Below are 18,378 nucleotides of genomic sequence, written 5' to 3'. Positions count from 1 at the left end.
CAAACTTAACTAGATTAGTAATGAAGGCTACAGCTCAATTTCATTTGTGCAAGAATTTTCAGAGGCACAAGATGTAACAAAACCGCACTTAAGGGAACAAAACACTCATCTGAAGAGGTGAAAAATTCCAGGGAGACTATCCGCTCCTAATCCCGACAGAAAAGACTTTCTGTTTCGCCTCAACTGGCTACTTCAGGGGATATCTGCCATCTTCAGGCGTCTCCTTCTTTCCTGCAATCTCTACAAACGCTGGCTCTTCTCAAAATGGAACTCCATTTTGAGAAGAGCCAGCGTTTGTAGAGATTGCAGGAAAGAAGGAGACGCCTGAAGATGGCAGATATCCCCTGAAGTAGCCAGTTGAGGCGAAACAGAAAGTCTTTTCTGTCGGGATTAGGAGCGGATAGTCTCCCTGGAATTTTTCACCTCTTCAGATGAGTGTTTTGTTCCCTTAAGTGCGGTTTTGTTACATCTTGTGCCTCTGAAAATTCTTGCACAAATGAAATTGAGCTGTAGCCTTCATTACTAATCTAGTTAAGTTTGGGGTTCTTATCAGTAAATTTCGACATTCGGACAGTTGCCTTATCTATATTGAAATTTTAAAAATAATTTGAAAAAAAGTGATCCTGAATGAATGAAAATTTTGTCTATATAATCGTAAACGGAGTTTTTTTATAAACCTGTGATGATGTGTTGAGGGCTGGGTACTTGTGTAGTCCCAACCTCCCACAATTGAGGTTTATTTTTCTCCGTATTCTTATTATTGTTATGATTTCTTACATGTTTTCAGTGATGTCAATGCCTCTGTCGGATGCAGTTTGAATGAGCCTCTGCTTCTAACTATATTTCACAATACGTATAAATTATACATATATATATATTGTTCTACAGACATTTATGGGTAAAAGGGCTGTCCTCTTATTTATGTTAAGAACATAAGAACATAAGAAATGCCTTCACCGGATCAGACCGAGGTCCATCTTGTCCGGTGACCCGCGCACGCGGTGGCCCATTTAAGTACACCTTTTAGGAGACCCGGATTTCCCGTATCCCTCAATATGGTTTTCAAGAAGATGTGCATCCAACTTGCGCTTGAAACTCTTCAATGTACAGTATTAGGAAGGCAAGTAGCATAAAAACTGATGAGTCAGTATTCAAAAGCAATTTACCACCAATTTTCAGAGGTGCTAAAAGTTGTATACAAGGGGGTGATGAAAAGTTCTCAGCCCAACCAACCAACTTCCTAAATTCTGAGCGTTATTTTGCCACTGTAGCTGAAAAGAGCGTTATCTTATTTTGTTAAGTGTCAATTTGCAGAAATGAAATTTTATGTTTTGACATGGTTTCAGAACATTGATTGAACTATATCCTTGTCATTCTCTTCTTGGATGGGATGAGAATTTTACAGCACCCCTTCGTAAGATGTAAACATTTTCATCAAATGTTTACTGCTAAGTCAATCTGAAATACTGCAAAGGGTACAATGAGAAAGAATATGAAACAGGAGAAAAATCATGGCAGCAGTATTAAAAATGCACATTTTAATAGATATTCTCTACGCAAAACCAATTCAAGCTAAAGGTAGAAGAATCTCAAGAAGGAACAATTATTCAAGGCTAATTACTTTTTAAAATGATGACAATGAGTTGGTCTTCTCTGATATTGATGAAGAAGCAGCCCTAGGGAAATCATTTACAAAGGTTACCAAGGATATGAATTAGTTTCTGTTTTACATGCAGTATCAGCTTAAAAAGAATTTAGCAAAAGAGTGATATAGGAAGGTCACCAGCACAGTTCTGCCACTAGCAATAATTATAGCTTTCAGAACTTCAAACATGTCATCCGTATATCTAGCAATGAATAATTTCAGTCCAAAAGATATGGCTGTCAATATTCAGCCATAAAATAGGTCTGATACGAGGGTTCTTCAAAAAATTTCTGCACTTTCATATTTTCATGGGAAGTGGTAAAAAAATATATTATAGAATGTCATGTGACTCGTCAGTCATGCAAGCTGTCCCACCTTGCAGGTAATGGGAGAACTGTTATGTTGTGATGAAGATGGCTGCTAAAATTACAATTTGCACCAAAGAGGAACAATGATCTCTCATGCGTTTTTTATGCTATTTTAGTACTCTGAGCTTTTCAACATTTTTAAAATTTTAAAAACTGTTGAAAAGCTCAGAGTACTAAAGTAGCATATAGATTCTATTCTCTGTGCAAAGATTATTATTATACATTGATTGATCATAAGTGTTTTGCAGAAAGTAAATACGTTTTTTATGGGCAGAAGGTGTACTGGGAACAGAAATTCATCACCGCATGTGTGCTCAATATGGGGACAAAGTTCTCTCTCATAGAGAGAGCTATGAGTGGATAGAAATGTTTGAAAATGGCCATACAAATGTTACTGATGCAGAGTGCTCTGGACATCCAGCGACAGCCATTACCATGCAGAATAAAGAAAGAGCCCTGGAACTGATTCACAAAAACAGAAGAATTGCAGTTGATCAGGTGATCCCTGTGCCGTTCGTATCTGTTAATTTTAACTATAATAAATGTATTATGTTTTAATGTACACCGCCTAGAAGTCTGATTAGGCGGTATAACAAATTTTAAATAAACTTGAATTTGAATGTCAGTGTTGGATCTGTGTATTCCCTGATTCGTGACAGCCTTAGTGGGTGCCAGGTGGGTGCCTAAAGAACTAACAAAGGAGTCAACACTTGGCCCATTATCATGAAGAAGGTAAAAACTTTCTGCGGCAGATAGTCACCAGTGATAAAATGTGGGTTTACCACTATGAACCAGAAAACAAGCAGCAGAGTGTGCAATGGAAGCATCTCCTGTAACAAAGAAATTCAAGATGCAGCCCTTGGCAGGAAAGTTGATTGTAAACATCTTCTGGGATTCTCAAGGACCTCTTCTTAAAACCTACCGGGAAAGAGAAACAGCTGTCATAAGTGCAACCTATTGTGACATGCTTCAAAGAGAGCTAAAGCCCACTATCCGCTCAGAAGGTAGATGAACTCTGTCAAAGGGTGTTGTGTTGTTGCATGACAATGCACGCCCCCAGATTGCAGCCCACACATTTAAAACACTGAAAATGGAAGTAGGAAATCATGGAACATCCAGCATACAGTTCAGATTTAGCGCCATTTGATTTCCACTTTATTAGATCACTCAAAGAAGCTTTAAGGGGCTGAAGATTTTCCTGGGACAATGGTGTGAAAGCAATGGTGCATCAGTGGCTACATACTCAACTAAACACATTCTTTTCTGATGGCATTAAATTAGTAGGACGCTTGGAAAATGTGTCGCAACACAGGGTGATTATGTGGAAAATTGATGTCATTTGCTTTTGAGACATTTAATAAATAGGGCCTCTTCTATTAAACTGTGTTAGCAGTTTTTTAGCGCGGGAAGCCACGCTGAATGGCCTGCGCTGCCCCTGACGCTCATAGAGTTCCTATGAGCGTCAGGAGCAGCGCGGGCTATTCAATGCGGCGTTCTGCACTAAAAACTGCTAGGACAGCTTAATAGAAGAGGGGGAATAGTGTTTAAAAAATAAAAGTGTGGATATCTTTTGAAGATCCCTCATATACTGTATTTTTGGCCAGTTTATCCAGCTGATCCTACACCTTTGGTGACAGATAACTGAAGAAAGTATATTGCTCCTTGATATAGTGAGGATTTACATAACAAGAAAGGTGAATTTCATCAGGCTGAGAGATGCTGGTGATGGACATGGTATAGACATCCTATGATACAGTTATCTGAAGGCACGTTACAAGGCTTCAAAGAAGGTTTGGATAGGTTCCTAGAGGATAAAGGAATTGAAGGGTACAGATAAGAGTAGCGGTAGGTTATAGGGATAGTCTGGGACCATTGCTCAGGCAATGGGCCTGATGGGCCGCCGCGGGAGCGGACCGCTGGGCGAGATGGACCTCTGGTCTGCCTCAGCGGAGGCAACTTCTTATGTTCTTATGTTGAATGTTAACTTCTTGAATCTACCAAAAACATTTTACTCTAGGAAATCCCAGCCAGCTACGACTCGCCACCGCAATTTGTTTGCAAATGGGCAGGATTTAATTTGCCCCCTTGTCCCCCATTTAACTTTGATGAGAGTTGCTCTTTGGATTCCATTTTAGTTTCAAAAAATTTTTATTGAAATTTTTATAACAATAAACGTCCAGACAGGGGAACAAAGATTCTATTTTAATGGGCTCCTATTTGACAGAAAAGGTTAAGAATTTAGAGTTACAGCTGAAAGAGATTGTATGTATTCAGGATAGTTCTAGTGAGGCAGTTCCTGTGCACAGATCTGATTTTAGGAATTTAATATAAGAATAAAAGAATAGCCATATTGGGTCAGACCAATGGTCCATCTAGCCCATTATTCTGTTTCCACAAGTACCTGGCAAAAATCCAAATACAAAAGTAGCAACATTCCATGCCACCAATCCCAGGGCAAGCAGTGGATTCCACTTTGTCAATCTCAATAGCAGACTATGGACTTTCCCTCCAGAAACTTGTCCAAACATTTTTAAAAACCAGCTTCATTAACCACTGTTACCACATCTTCTGGCAACAAAGCTTAACTATTCTCTGAGTGAACATAAGCAATGCCTCTGCTGGGTCAGACCAGAGGTCCATCGTGCCCATCAGTCCACTCACGTGCGGCCTATCAGGTCCAGGACCTGTATAGTAATTCTCTATCTATACCCTTCAATCCCCTTTTCCTTCAGAAAATCATCTAATCCCTTCTTGAAATCCAATAGCGTACTCTGTTCTATCACTCCCTCTGGAAGCGCATTCCAGGTGTCCACCACCCTTTGGGTGAAGAAGAACTTCCTAGCATTGGTTCTGAATCTGTCCTCTCTCAATTTTTCTGAATGTCCTCTCGTTCTTGAAGTTTTTGAAGTTTGAAGAATCAGTCCCTCTCCACTTTCTCTATGCCCTTCATGATCTTGTAAGTCTCTATCATATCCCCTCTAAGTCTCCGCTTTTCTAGGGAAAAGAGTCCCAGTTTCTCTAATCTTTCAGCATATGAAAGGTTTTCCATACCCTTTATCAGTCGTGTCACTCTTTTCTGAACCCTTCGAGTATCGCCATATCCTTCTTGAGTTACGGTGACCAGTATTGGACGCAGTACTCCAGATGCGGGTGTACCATCAACCGATACAACAGCAGGATAACATCCTTCATTCTGGTTGTAATACCTTTCTTGATAATACCTAGCACAACGGCTTCATCGTTTTATCAACCAGTACCCCTAAGTCCTTCTCTAGGCTACTTTCACCCATTACCAACCCTCCCATCGTATAGCTGTACATCGGGTTTCTGTTTCCTACATATTTTCTCCTATTGGTTTTAAAAGTATTCCCCTGTAACTTCATTGAGTGTTCCGTAGTCTTTATCATTTATAATGAGTAAAAAAATCTATTTACTTGTACCCATTCTACACCACTCAGGATTTTGTAGACTTCAATCTTATCTCCCCTCAACCATCTCTTTTCTAAGCCAAAGAGCCCTAACCTCTTTAGTCTACCTCATGCAAGAGGAATTACATCACCTTTATCATCTTAGCCACTCTTCTTTGAACCTTTTCTAATGCCACTATATCTTTTTTTGTGATACGACGATCAGAATTGAATACAATACTCAAGGCACCATGGAGCAATACAGAGGCTTTATAACGTTCTTAGTCTTATTAACCATCCCTTTTCTAATAATTCCTAGCATCTTGTTTCCTTTTTTAGATGCCACTGCACATTGAACAAAAAGTTTCAGTGTATTGCCTACAATAGCACCTAGATCTTTTTCTTGGGTACTGACCCCCTAAGATAAACCCTGGCATCTGGTAACTATGATTTGGGTTATTTTTCCCATTGCGCATTACTTTGCATTTGTCCATATTAAATTTAATCTGCCATTTGCCATTTTGATGTTATGCTTAGTGATTGTATTTGTAAGTTGCTTAAGGGGTTGTGTAGTATAACCACTATGGTAAGAGTGGTTAACATAGCTGGTTTTCAGGAAGGTTTGCACAATTTCCTGGAGGAAAAGTCCATAGTCTATAATTGAGACAGACAAGCCACTGCTTGCCCTGGAGCAGTAGCATGGAATGTTGCTACTCTTTGGGTTTTTGCCCGGTACTAGTGACCTGGATTGGCCACCATGAGGACAGGCTACTGGGCTAGATGGACCATTGGACTGACCCAGTAAGACTATTCTTATGTTAATTAGATGAATGCCTTGTTAATTGGATTAAGATGATTCTACCAGTATTGTCTTTTATTCTGTATGATATAATTGTGAGTTTATAGCCAACTGTATATATGCCGAATGTTTGGAAAATGACAAGTGTGTGTCTGATTCTGAAGAGACCTTCCTTAGACCTTACTGCATATGATTCATATCACCTAACTTCCAGTTTGCCTTCTTTCATAGTAAAGTACTAGAGAATGTTATAATTGTAAGGATTGTGTTTTATGAAAAGTTTATTCTACAACAATTGTGTCCTCTTTTGGAAACATCTCTCTCCAATATTTAGCCAGCGATGGTTAGCATTTTTTAAAGCAATGATTTCTGCTTGCTACATTAAACTTGGATATTCAGTGCGAGACCATATACAGGCAGCAGCACTGAACATTTGGACAAGACCAGCAAGGGGCTAGACATTGATACTTATGCAGGTCTTGATCAGTATTCAGATGGGATACGCTGAATACTGGCTGGGACCCATACAAGGGGATCAGTCAGGTCCCCCAACTTCCTTCCCCAGCTCCATTTCCTCCTGGTTCCAATTCCCTCATTCTGATCCCCCCGGACCTTACTCCCATGCTCCTGAAACCCTTGCTACCTCTAGGATTTATCCAGGAATGATCTATGGAAGTCTAGTAGAAAGGGGCAGAAGCCATGTTGGATCCAGGTGCCTGCGCCTTCTAGCAGTGCTGAAAGGCAGAATCACCATTTTCAATCCTGTGGCCACCCTGGGCAGCAATGGAGGAGGACCACTGCAGCCTGTGACCATTATTGACTGCAATTTACATCACAGGTAGATCACAGGTTGATGAGGAGTGGGTAATTGTGGTGTGAGTCAGGGTAGGGCTTAGGGATGCTCTGTAGACCTGGGGGAGGGGGGTCAGAGAGGGATCATACTTTGAGGAGGGGATTGGGTGACTATATCATAATGAACATCTATGTTGCTATTTCACAACATAGATGTTCATATACTGTGAAAGGGACATCTATGTGCCAGCTTTTTGGCCATCCATATTATGGACATTTTTTAAAATCTAAAATGTTTCTTCGGCATGTATATGGCCATAGACATATATTTCAGTATGTATTTTAGACTAGGCTTCATGTTGGTAGCGATATATGTGCAACTTATAGTATCTTAGAAGTTCTGCCCTGTAAGTACCACTCTTGCTCCACCCAAACTCCACCTATGTGCATGCCTATCTGTAAAACACACACTAGGGGTCCGATATTCAGACAGCAGGAGAAAGCCCACATAAGTTCTGTGGTCGGTGCTGTCCATATTTCCCTTTTCCCAGATGGGTGATTTTTGCATTATTGCAAGAGCTAAAATTAACACCAACTGAAATGCAAAAGCTTAGCAGAGGCCCCTGGGGAATATATATTTTCCTGGTGGACCTAAAAAGAGAGATGTGACTATTTTGTTGAAGAAAAATTTACCTTTTACTTTATATGCCATTGGGGGTATGATTTAGGTCAATATGTATGGCTTACAGGTCAGATTGATAATTGGGAGTTTACGATTTTGAACAGTTATGTGCCCATTGGTCATAAGGGAATTTTTTCCTATCTTATTTAAACATATACGAGTACATACTGTGGGTATCCTCATTGTAGGGGGAGACATGAATAATATCTTAGGGAAGTTAGAACTAGGAATCAGATTAGGGGCTCCTTTTATCAAGCCGCGCTAGTGGTTTAACGTGCGTAATAGCGCATGTTAAACCACTGGCTGCGCTAGCTGCTAACGCCTGCCTTGAGCAGGCGGTAGTTTTTTGGCCAGCGCGTGATTAAAAGTCGCAAGCGCTAATCCCGCTAGCGTGGCTTGATAAAAAGAGCCCTAGGCAAGGTAACATTCTGAAGTGTTTGCTTTATGCACTGAAAGATGTCTGGAGAATGCATCATCATAATGATAGACAATATACATGCTACTCTGGGAGACATAATACTTATTCCCACATAGATTACTTTTGGGCTGATAGATGTACAGTTGGATTATGGATAGATTTAGAAATCTATGCTATTGTTATTTTGGACGTTCTACCATATTTTCCGCTAATGCACCACTAATCTGGAATTGCTTGCCAGCCCACCTCAGGGAAGAAAAAAATTTAGATAGATTTAAAGGATCACTGAAATGTTTTTGAATCGTAGAAATTTCAGATGACATCATCGATACCATTCCATAGTATTTCAACACTCATGCCTACTCTTTCCTTATTTATTATCTTCCTTTATATAATGTAGTTCATTCTTTTTCCTGTTGTGTCCGTTCATCTGTCTGAGTTCTTGCTTGCATTTATCTACGTTTGTTTATTACATGTTATATGTACTCTCCTTTTTTTAACTATTCTAAATTGCTTAGAACTTTGGATAAGTGATCAATCAAATTTTAAATAAACTTGAAACTTGAAAAACGAACTATGCACTGATCACGGGATTATTTGCCCTGGAGAGCAAATGTAAAATTACTTCAGAAACCTTCTCTCCAAAAAATGCTTAAAGATAAATGGGAGGAATTTATGACTTTTAATCACAATGAAGTATATTTATGTACTCTATGGGATTCAGAGAAGGCATATATGCAGGGAATTCTGATTCAAGAATCTTCTAGGATCAATAAATTACGTATAGCTAAAAGAACAGTTATTTGCTGCCCTCGTTACTGTACAAAGAACACATGAGAGGCATCCCTCCTTGCTTTTTAGAAAGAAAAGAAAATATATTCAGCTTCAAACTGATGACTTAGACCTTACTAATATAGAGTTTGCTTTGAGGAAATTAAACCGAGACTTTTTGGAGGGAGGCAACAAAGCAGGAAAGTTGTTAGCATGGCAACTGAAAAAGAGGCAGAGTGAATGTTGGATGAACCAAATCTTAGCCCCATCTGGACAATAGCTCAACAATTTAGATTATTTAATCAGACCCTATATATATATCAGAGTTCATGGGAACATGGGAAGATATATATTCAGCAATATCTCTAAAAACTTGCTCTGCCAAAGCTCGATGAATCTGATTTGTTAGGGCTGTCATCTCCCATCACTCCTCAGAAGGTGTCGAAGGTCAAAGAACATTTATCCTTAAATAAATCCCTAGGAGAGGAAGGGTTTTGGGGTAATATTTTAAAATTTTAGCTAGCTTGGTATTGGGCTTATTGGTAAAGCTGTTTAACGAGATACAAACAAATAGTCCTCGCCCAGCTTCTATATATAAAGTGGATGTGATAGTTCTTTCAAAACTTGGCAAAGACCCAGTGCAATATGCCAGTTACAGGCCGATTTCACTCTTGAACAATGTAATCTAACCTTATTGCTTGGAGTTTATTTTTGTATTCTTTTACCTCCCCAATTTATATTCATTGTAAACCACTTAGATTTTAATTTTGGTTTTATATTTGTGGTATATTAAATAAACTGAACTTGAACTTATATGAAAATCGTTACCAAAATTTTAGCTAATCAATTAGATATCCTTTTACCCAAATTTATCTATCATTATCAAACAGGATTATGAGGGGCAGGCAACTGGGGGATAACATCAAAAGAGCAATTAACATGATTGATAGGATTGAATGAATAAAGGAGTGTTGCAATAGATGCAGAGAAAGCATTTAATAGAGTGGAGTAGAAATACCTGTTTGAAGTTATGGTGGACATGGGGCTAGTGGGGAAGGTTTGGCCAATGGGTGAAAGTCCTACATCTGCATCCAAAAAGTTCAATTCATGTTAATGGAGTTAAGTCAGCAGAGTTCCATCTGACTAGAGGGACAAGGCAGGGATGTCCCATGTCCCCACTTTTATTTGCCATAGCGGCAGAGCCCTTTACTGAAGCTATTAGGGCCTCCTCAGGTATTACACCAATAAAAATTCAGGGAGTGTCACAAAAAATTTCTACTAAGCCAGGAGTGCCCAAATGGTCGATCGCGATCGACCAGTAGATCGTAAAGGCAACGCGAGTCGATCGCGTTGCCTTTGCGATCTTGTTCTTTCTGCCTCCCTGAGCCAGGCCAGGTGCGTACATGCGCCGGACCCACAAGCCTTTACCTCCAACGTCAATTCTGATGTCAGAGAGGAAGTTCTGGGCCAGCCAATCGCTGCCTGGCTGGCCAGGAATTTCCTCGTCCAACGTCAGAATTGACGTCGGAGGTGAAGACTTGTGGGTTTGATGCTTGTACGCGCCAGGCTTGGCTCGGGGAAGCAGGGAGAAATCGGCGTGGTGGCTTAGGTGGCAGGGAGAGAGAAAGAATCAGGGAAGTGGAGAAATCGGTGTGATGTCTTGGGGGTCAGGGGAGACAGGCAGGCAGTGGGAGAAAGAAAGAGAGACAGAAATAAAGAGGGGGCAGGGGGAGAGAGAAAGAAAGAGAGACAGAAAGAAAGAAAAGGTGGAGGCAGAAAGAAAGAAATAGCAGATTTACAGTCAGAAGGAAGTACAACCAGAGACTCATGAAATCACTAGACAAAAAGGTAGGAAAAATGATTTTATTTTCAATTTAGTGATCAAAATGTGTCCATTTTGAAAACTTATATCTACTGTCTATATTTTACACTATGGCCCCCTTTTACTAAACCACTATAGTGATTTTTAGCACAAGGAGCCTATGAGTGTCGGGTGCTGCGAGGGGAGGGGTATATTTGTCTATTTTTGTATATCGGTAGTTGTTACTGAGGTGACATTGCATATTTTAAAGTCATCTGCCTTGACCTCTGAAATAAAAAACCCGAATACAAATGACAACATTTTCTTTACATTTTTGAAAATTTTATTGTTGGTAGATCATTTTGACTTGTTCATTTTAAAAGTAGCTTGCAAGCCAAAAAAAAAAAAAAGTGTGGGCACACCTGGTCTAAGCATTACTTTACTCCATTACTGGACACATTGGAAAATGTAGGTTTATCTAGGTGTAAAGACCAATTCTCTCAGGGAACTGTGTTTTCTTTTGCACACCTTCAAGAGCTTTTGAACCATAGGATTCCCTGTTATAAGTATTTTCAAGGGGGAGACTTTCTTGTGAAACACAATGCACAAGGAAACCTTCAGAGGGAGCCAACAGAGACTGAAGTAGTATTATTCAAGTCATCTCTTCGTAAGAAGCTTTTGTCTAGGAATTATGCAGTGCTAGCCAGTATTCAGCAAACCCAGAGAGCTACCTCAGAAAAAGAAATGGGAAGAATGGTTAGGGGCAACAGAGGACTCTTGCAATGCCATCTACAATTTTGCACATAAATGCTCCATTATTGCAAACTGTAAACAACTTCAATTCCAGATTATACACAGAGCGTACTGGACACCCTCTTGAGTACAGCACAATGTCCATGCAGATCGAAAGCAGTGTTGGAAAAACTGCAGACAAAGAGGCTTTATTGAACATATGTGGTGGGATTGCTCTGTCATATTTTTGGACTCAAATTCTGGACTATACCCATCAATGGACCAGAGATAACTTTAGCCAAAATAAAGGACTGTGTATATTGGGCTTAGTTCCTTCAAGTTATCCAAGGCGGCTGCAATTTACCTGGGTACAGGTTCAGGAGAAGTTCTACAGGATGAAAATTGGTTGATTTTCCTTTTGCATCTGCTCTAGACAATCGTGTAAAACAGGAGTACTACAAAGACAATCAGACAGATAATGAAATGGATGAGACAAAGATATAGGTTTCACATCTATGCCTGAATGTAGTATTGTGGCAAAGTATTTTCTTAATCTTGGAGCTGTGAAATGCAATGTAGTTTGTTGCAATAACTTGTGGACTTTGTGAGAAGTGTGTACAGTGATAGAATGAGGAAAAATTGTTACTAATAATTTCTGAATGACTGATGGCACAGCTATAATTCCCTGTTCACAAGCGGTGAATCCTTGCTCTATTTCTGTAAATGTTCCTGATAGATATAAAATTGGCATTTTACTTCAGGATGCAAGCTTTTACTGACATGAAAATGCATCACAGGGCAAACACTTCATGAAATTGTCATACCGTTTAATAATGGCAGCCAAGATGTGTATAGTGAGGAACTGGAAAAATCAAAAAGGACCTAGTGTGAAGGCTTGGTATCAGGTAATCAAAGAAATCAGATAATTTGATAAACTTACCCAAGAACTTCGTAAAAAAGGACATGAACATGCTCAATTCTGGCTCCCAGTAACAATTTAGCTCAACCAAAATATGGAACTATATTACTTGATTGACAGAAGGAGTTGTTATCATCATTTCTGCAACACACTGGGGCTTAAGATTGTCTATGTTTTGTTAGGGGTTGAGGGCAGGGGGAAAGGAAAGAGAGGGGGAAGGGGAGATGACTGGGTGAAGTTTTGGATAAGTTTAAGGAAAAAGGACTTATTCTGATGTATTATAATAGTACCACTTCTGCCATGGCTATATCATTTGTACAATGAATATACTAGTTATTTTTTCTTTGAAAATTTCTAATAAAAATATACCACATAACCTTAAGTTCAATGCGGTTTACAAAAGTTATACATAATAACAAAGGAAGAAAGCATTAGAGGTTTAATTGACCAAATATTTTGAAAAAAGATAAGTCTTCATTTGTTTTCTAAAATGTTCCTAAGAACAATGGCCAAAAAACTTATCATGGAAAGCTGCTTGAAATGAAAGCATATGATCATGGTATTTCTTGCTTTTACAACCCTTGACAGAAGGAAACACGAAGAGAGCATGAGATTTTCTACTATTCTTTTGGGATGCTACTGAAAATCTATCAGCTAAATAGAGTGGGGTTAGACCAGTGGTCTCAAACTTGTGGCTCGGGGTCCACATGCGGCCCGCCAGGTACTATTTTGAGGCCCTCGGTATGTTTATCATAATCACAAAAGTAAAATAAAATAGTTTCTTGATCATATGTCTCTTTAACTATAAATGACAATATTATTATTAAGTCTTAGCCAAAAGGAAAGATTTATAAACTTTAAAGAGTTTTACCTCATGCAAAATTGTAATTTCTTTAATAAGATATTAACTATTTTTTTTTCTGAGGCCCTCCAAGTACCTACAAATCCAAAATGTGGCCATGCAAAAGGGTTGAGTTTGAAACCACTGGGTTAGACCATAGGCAACTTTATAACATAAGCAACCTAGTTTGAAAATTATAAGTGCCTCCACAGGAAGCCATTGCAACTCACGATAAAAAGGAGTAACATGATCAAACTTCTTCAGACCATAAATCAATCTCACCGGTGTTCTGAATAAGTTTCAATCTGGTTATGTTTTTCTTGGTACTTGTTAAATAAATGATATTACAATAGTCCAGCAAGCTCAGCAACAAATGATTGGACCAAAAGTCTAAGGCCCTCTTTTACAAAGGTGCACTAAGCGTGTAGCACGTGTTTAGCGCATGCTAAATCAACGTGTGTGCTAACCACTAACGCGTCCATAAGATAACATGCACGCGTTAGCATCTAGCGTGTGATTAGCATGTGCTAAAAAGCATAGCGCACCTTTGTACAAGAGGGGGTAAATGCAGAGATTTCGAAGTAAGGTCTAATAATACATAACTTCCATAATGTATAATATCCCTTTTAAACTATAGCATCAATCTGGTTTTTCATAGTTAAATTTTGATCAAATATGACTCCCAATATTTTAATAGATGAACAAATCGTATATTGAATTATATTTACCATAATAGATGGTTCCCCTAATAGATGGTTTCTCTTTAGCTGGATAACCTTGGGCTATACTTCATGAGTTCCGGGCAAAGTTATACATTTAACATCCTGAGAAAATTAAAAACAAATATTTATGTTTTAAAAATATAGTTTTTCTCAGGCTTTTCAGTACTGTTCAGCTCCTTTAAGTCCAAATCATTTATCTTCCCTAATATAGTTTAAAGGCATTGTCTTGACTGGATGGAATTTTGTAAGGCATATAACTCGCCCCCCTCCCCTCCCACACTTTTACAAAACCACAAAAGTGGTTTTTAGCGCCAGCCAACATGCTGAATGCTGTGCGCTGCTCCGATGTTCATGGGAAGCATTCAGTGCGCCAGTCGGTGCTAACAACTGCTTTTGTGGTTTTGTCAAAGGGGGGTTAATTGGGACCTGATTTTATGAGGGGTCTGACTGATGTATTGTAATGGGTCTTTTACATTTGTGTTTTAAAGAACCTATTTACTAGTGATTGTTCTAGACTCTGCCATTAGATGTCTCTTAATACTGTATATATATATTTTGTTTGTTTGTTTATTCATAGCTCACCCAGATGTGATGATGAGTGGATTATAAATCTTTTAAAATGGATAAATATTAGCTTTATGAATTTTTAACAGAAAAAAATAATGGGCAAAATAATTAATACTGAAACATGCAATTGGTTCTATTACATCTGTGAAATAAGAACATAAAAATTGCTGCTGCTGGGTCAGATCAGTGGTCCATCTTGCCCAGCAGTCTGCTCATGCAGCGGCCCTCTGGTCAAAGACTAGTGCCCTGAGACTAGCCCTACCTGCGTACGTTCTGCCATTTTTTCTCATGCAGGGAGGGGGTGAATAGCAGGAGGGAATGGCCATCCCTCCTGCTGATTTCTGCTAGCATAGGGAGGGATTCCCGGTGCCGCATTCATCGGGGGTCATTCGGGAGGGCCGTCATTGGCAGAAGGGGCAGCATGGCAGTGGGCATTCCTCCTGATGTTTTTGCTGACATGGAAGGCTCGATTCCTGGTGCCGGTTCATCAGGGAGGGCCAGGGGGGTGCTTTTTTCTTTTTTTTTTCTAATGGGGTAGATATTGTGCAAATGTAACATGCACAGCATCTGCGCCCATTAAAAATAAAGGTTAGACAGGTAAGTGACCGGTCTTAACCAGTCACTTTTTTTGCATCACTAAAAGCGATCACTTTTTATAGTGCATCTGGAAGCAATGTTAGAGCATCAATTGCTCTATTAGTTTACATGGCATTTTAATATTAATAAGCATACAGTACATGCTTGGTCAGATCAAGGAATGAGCAATTGTTCAGAAAACCAGGTGATGAGCCATTTTCTGCTTTGGGTTGGCATATGCGATCATCACTAAAGCTGTTAAAACAGGTTTAGCGATGATCACTGGCCTTAGCGCATCTGGTCCTGTATGTGCTGACATGGTAATTTTAAAAATAGCTATATGGTAATGACAACATTAGCACATGACCATTAATACAAAAATAGAACATAATGGCATTTTTATATCCATAGTGCCTGGCTAAATATTAGATAAGATCCAAATAAAAATATCTAGCCAGTTTTAGGATCTACATAAAGGTATCTTCCCCCTCTCATCCCCCAATCTGAACCTTCCTCCTTCCCTTCTATAAGGCAGCCAAGCTGAATGAAGGAAGTAGACTTGACATTCTAAAAATCATTAAGAGCAGTGACTTCAGAAGCACTTTCCCTGTTAAGAAGCCATTGATAGTGAAATGGATTGGCCTCCGTCGGGAGCAAAAGCTAAGTGCTTTCTTATGTTATTATTTCTTTAAACAAAGAGGAATACACTGCCAAATGAGAATTAAATTTGAATTTAGCCAAGCCTTTCTACATGTTGGTTGACATCGTGATCATAAGCAGACTTATGTGAAATTTGACAATAATTTAAATAATTAAAATTATACTCAAAAACAATACTTAAAAATATAAAATTTAAAACATAATGGAAAATTATAGAAATAGAGGTTTTTGGACCTATGATGATATCCTTTAACCCAAAATAAGGTGTCTAGTATGAATAACTGACACTGGGGGTTTTTGAGGTCTTTTCCTCTGTTAATAAATATAATATAATTAAAAGTCTAGCCAGTGTGTTTATATTTTTTGGCACCTATATGGTACTGGCAACATTAGGATATGACCATTAATACAAAAAATAGAAAAAATGGCATTTTTACATCCATCTTGCCAGGCTGAATATTGGATAAGATCCAAATAAAAGTATCTAGCCAGTTTCAGGATCTACATAAAGGTATCTTCTCCCTCTCATCCCCCAATCTGAATCTTCCTCCTTCCCTTCTATATTCCCAGAGCAGCATCTGATCCTCCCCCTTTCATTTCAATCCCTCTCTCCCACTGTTCTGGAATTGCATCTACTCCTATTACAATCCTTCTCCCTTTCTCTAGCCTTCCAAAACACTATCTTGTCCCTTAAGGACCTATGTTTCTAATCCCTGATGGTAAAGTAGAGAAAGGGTAGGTGTAAGGCAGAAGTAATGCCCAGTTGCTCCTACTCATCACAGCTTCCCCTTCAAAATGGTTGCTGCACCCTCTATCAGCAGTCTCATAATACTTGGGTACTCAGGATTAGAGAATGGCACAAGGACAAATTTGTCCTCATCCCATGGGATCTATCTCCATCCCCATTCTGTCCTTGCAAGTTCTGTTCCTGTCCCTGCTCCATCCCTCTAAGCTCTGTCCCCATCTGCACAAACCTTGAACACATTAAAATCAGAAGGGTTTGAGGTTTGTGCAGATGAAAACAGAGCTGTCAGGGTCAGGAATAGAACTCACAGGGATGGGATGGGAAAGGAGATAGATCCCACAGGGATAGGAACAAATTTGTCCCCGTGTCATTCTCTACTTCAGATTTCCCTTTACCCCTTTTGTAGCGGACTACTTTTCTCTTGCATTTTAACTCTGTGCTTTATAGAATATCTCTAAACTCTGCTCAGCCTACATAAAAGCTGCATTTATACATTTTTTTCCTTCTTATTAAGAAATTAATATATTAAAGTGATTCATATAACTCACCCTGGTATGTCCAGAGTAGAGACTGTCTCCCCTTTTCTTTCCAAGCTCCAACCATTCTCTGTGGACACCTTAGCTTTAGCATGATTGCCTGGTTCAGAGGTGGACTCTCCTCCCTTCCTGGACAGTAGAGACTGGCTGCCATGAAGGCTGGCAGGGGAACTCTAAGTCCAGTTTTCTGTCTTGCAGAAACATCCCTTGTTCTCCCTTTAAGGGCTTATGGCTTCCTGACCCTCTCTGTTTTTCTTTCCCGTGTATGCTTGTGTTCCCTGCTAAATTCTGTTTACCTAAAACAAATTGCCTGGTTTTAAACTCCCTCTCTGTCAGTCAGCAGCATAATTAATAATTACTGCAGTTACAGCCTTAGTAATTAGTACAGCTAAGAACTGCTGAGTCAATGTTCTTTTCTCAGGCTGATCTCGCTGAGATCACAGCCCATTGCCTCATGGGACTTGCGGTCACTAGCTCTTAAAGAAAAATTCACATTTTCTAGTTTCTATTGTTTTGAAGCAGTGGTTTCCAACCCTGTACTGGAGGACCACCAGCCAGTCAGGTTTTCAGGATAGCCCTAAAGAATATGCATGTGATTCATATAACTCACCCTGGTATGTCACCTCCATTATATGCAAATCTCTCATGCATATTCATTAGGGCTATCTTAAAAACCCAGCTGGCTGATAGTCCTGGGAACCACTGTTTTAAAGTAAGAACTAGTGCCATACAATTTTCATCTTCTTCTCTAATATAAGGACACGTCCGTGCTTATCCTAATATTTGCATTAAATAAACAGAGACGGAGTGCTAAAAACAACAAAATTGAGACAAAATGCAATTTATGTCTAGGCAATACATTTAAAGGTTCCCAATAGCTGAAAATTCCTGTGAATAATGTTGAGTAATAAATTGCTGTGGAACAAATGCACTGCGTAATAAAAAATAAAAAAAATGCTAAAAGTGAATAAATCTCTTTCCAAGTTTGACATTAATCAAGAAGGAATTGACAATATATCTGGCTATAATTTACAACTCACTAATAAGGCATATTCTACATTATGGCAGTCAAATCCATTATTCAGCTTCGCCTTACATTAGAAATGCTCTAGAAAGGATTCATATGGAAAGAATAAACTTCATAGCAACAGTCTCAGTTATAATAATTTCTTTCAGATTTGGAATTTTCAATCAGCTTTTATTTAATTTCTGAGGTGTCTGAGGTGTTTTTAACATTGAAAGGTCGAGGAAAGTCCCTTGTTTTAAGTTACTCCCACAGTTTTGAATTTAGGGACCTCTTTTATTAAGGTGTGCTAAGCATTTTAACTTGCATTTAGTGCACGCTAAATCAACGCATGCGCTAAACGCTAACGCGTCCATTAGATAACCTGCACATG

At 39.1% G+C, this 18,378-nt stretch overlaps 1 long non-coding RNA gene across 1 annotated transcript; it reads right to left on the bottom strand.

The window, feature by feature from the left end:
- Window positions 1–2,241: 2,241 nt before the first annotated feature.
- On the bottom strand, window positions 2,242–17,236 carry LOC117362084. The gene is made up of 4 exons (XR_004539796.1): window positions 16,994–17,236; window positions 13,904–13,999; window positions 11,780–11,870; window positions 2,242–2,931 (listed from the first exon to the last, which is right to left on the bottom strand). It is a non-coding gene; the product is annotated as an uncharacterized LOC117362084 (long non-coding RNA).
- Window positions 17,237–18,378: the final 1,142 nt, after the last annotated feature.

The sequence above is a fragment of the Geotrypetes seraphini genome, chromosome 6 (assembly GCF_902459505.1).
Source record: "Geotrypetes seraphini chromosome 6, aGeoSer1.1, whole genome shotgun sequence".
Taxonomy (NCBI): domain Eukaryota; kingdom Metazoa; phylum Chordata; class Amphibia; order Gymnophiona; family Dermophiidae; genus Geotrypetes; species Geotrypetes seraphini.
Note: the sequence above shows the minus strand (reverse complement) of the source record. Positions and strands in the feature narration are given on the sequence as shown.